Here is a 2,557-nt window from a genome sequence, read left to right as displayed (position 1 = left end):
ACATTTAAACAACTAGACTACCAACTTCAAAGAGAGAGAGAGATAAAGGAAGTAGAATAGAAAGCAAGAAAGAAAGAAAGAAAGAAAGAAAGAAAAAGATGGAGGGTGTGTGTAGGAGGGTGGGAAGAGGGAGGGTGGGAATAACATTTTTAACAACTTTACCAATTCAGAGAGTGATAAAAAAGAAGTAAAGTAGACAGAACAAATGAAAGAAAAGAAAGATGATACAGAGGGGGTGTGAAAAAGGAAAGATGAAGGAGGGATGGACACAGAAGAAACAGAAGAGAAAGAAAGACAATATAAAAGAAATAAAAAGCCATGTCGGGAGGTTGGAAAGAGAGAGAGAGATGAAGGGACAGAGATTGGGGATGAAAAGGAGGTAAGAAAGAGAGAGAGGGTGTGCAGGAAGAGAGAGAGAGAGAGAGAGAGACCTACTCTCACACTCCACAACAATGAAGAAGAGAGGGAGAGGGAGGGCAGGAAGAAGGGAGAGAGAGAAAATAACAGTTTTGTGTAAAAGAAACACACAGGGAAAAAGGTAAAGAGAGAGGGAGGGATGAAAGCTGGATGGATGAGTAAAAGCAGAGGAACACAGAGGAAACAGACAGAAGAGAGAGAGGACAGAAACTAAAAGACAGGCATGTTGGGTCTCATGTTCTACAGAGCTGAGTGACATGTTTAGATATTTACTCACTCTAGTTTCTCCAGTTTACAGTGTGGGTCCTTCACTAGAGAGAGAGAGAGAGGGAAAGAGAGAGGGAGCTGAAGGGAGGTTGGAAAGATAGAGAGAGAGAGAGAGGGATGAAGGGATAGAGAGAGGGAGCTGAAGGGAGGTTGGAAAGATAGAGAGAGAGAGAGAGGGATGAAGGGACAGAGAGAGGGAGCTGAAGGGAGGTTGGAAAGATAGAGAGAAGGGGTGGGCAGGAAGGAGAGAGAGAGGGATGAAGGGACAGAGAGGGAGTGAAAGGAGGTTGAAAAGATAGAGAGGGGGCAGGAAGAAGGGAGAGAGAGAGAGAGAGAGACACTCCTCCCCAAACACACACATACATACTCTACATGGCGTCTTTAACCCTCCCCAGCAGCACCACCACACACTAACATACTGTACATCCACACAACCACACACACACACACACACACACACACTCACACTCAAACTCACTACATGAAGTAATGCTTACCGTAGTTTCTCCAGATTGCAGTTTTGATGACAAAGAGCAGAACATAAAAGTTCCACTCCTGAGTCCAGCAGCTTATTGCTACTCAGGTGCAGCACTCTGAGATTTGATGAGTGTGATGTCTTCAGTGCAGAGGCCAGATGGGAACAGCTCTTATTGGTCAGACCACAGCAATCCAGCCTGAAACAGAGTTAAACATCTGAATATTAATCACCAATCCTCTACTCACACACACACACACACACACACACACACACACACACACACACACACACACACTCACACACACACACAAGTGGATAAAGAGGGATGGACACAGAGGAAACAGAAGAGGGAAAGGAAGACAAAATATGAAAGAAATGAAGACAGAGAGAGGGATGAAGGGACAGAGAGAGGGGGGGATAAAAGGAGGTTGGAAAGAGAGAGGGTGTGAGAATGAAGAAGGGAGATAGGGAGAAGGGAGGGAGAGAGAGGGAGAAGGAGAGAGAGAGAGAGGGAGGGAGAGGGAGAAGGGAGAGAAAGAGAGAGGGAGAGAGAGAAGGAGAAGGGAGGGAGAGCGAGGGAGAGAAGCGACGGAGACACACACACACACACACACACACACACACACACACACACACACACTCACACACACACACTCACACCTCTCTCTCACTCACTCTCCTTACACACACACACACACACACACACACTCCTGCCTCTCTCTCACTCACTCTCCTTACACACACACACACACACACACACACACACACACACACACACTCCTGCCTCTCTCCACTCACACACACCACACACACACACACACACACACACACACACACACACACACTCCTCCTCTCTCTCACTCACTCTCCTTACACACACACACACACACACACACACACACACACACACTCCTGCCTCTCTCTCACTCACTCTCCTTACACACACACACACACACACACACACACACACACACACACACACCTGTCTCTCTCTGTCTTTAACACCCCCCCGACCCCCAGGAAAAGAAAGAAAAAGGAAAGAGAGAGGGGGATAAAATAGGGATGGACACAGAGGAAACAGAAGAGAGAAAGAAGATGACCAAATGAAAGAAAGATGAGAGGGATGAAGATTAAGATCCAGATAAAGGAAGTAAAGTAGATAGAACAAATGAAAGAAAGATGATACAGAGAGGGTGTGAAAAGGAAAAGATGGAAGGAGGGATGGACACAGAGGAAACAGAAGAGAGAGAGAAAGACAAAATATGAAAGAAATAAAAAGAGATGTCAGGAGGTTGGAAAGAGAGGGAGAGAGAGAGAGAGAGGGATGAAGGGATAGAGAGAAGGAGCTGAAGGGAGGTTGGAAAGATAGAGAGAAGGGGTGGACAGGAAGGAGAG

At 46.3% G+C, this 2,557-nt stretch overlaps 1 protein-coding gene across 1 annotated transcript in view; it reads right to left on the bottom strand.

Moving 5' to 3' along the window:
* Positions 1–2,557, bottom strand: part of LOC125297244 (NACHT, LRR and PYD domains-containing protein 3-like) — a 313,314-nt gene that overhangs the window by 13,341 nt on the left and 297,416 nt on the right.

The sequence above is a fragment of the Alosa alosa genome, chromosome 7, assembly GCF_017589495.1.
Source record: "Alosa alosa isolate M-15738 ecotype Scorff River chromosome 7, AALO_Geno_1.1, whole genome shotgun sequence".
Classification (NCBI taxonomy): Eukaryota; Metazoa; Chordata; class Actinopteri; order Clupeiformes; family Clupeidae; genus Alosa; species Alosa alosa.
Note: the sequence above shows the minus strand (reverse complement) of the source record. Positions and strands in the feature narration are given on the sequence as shown.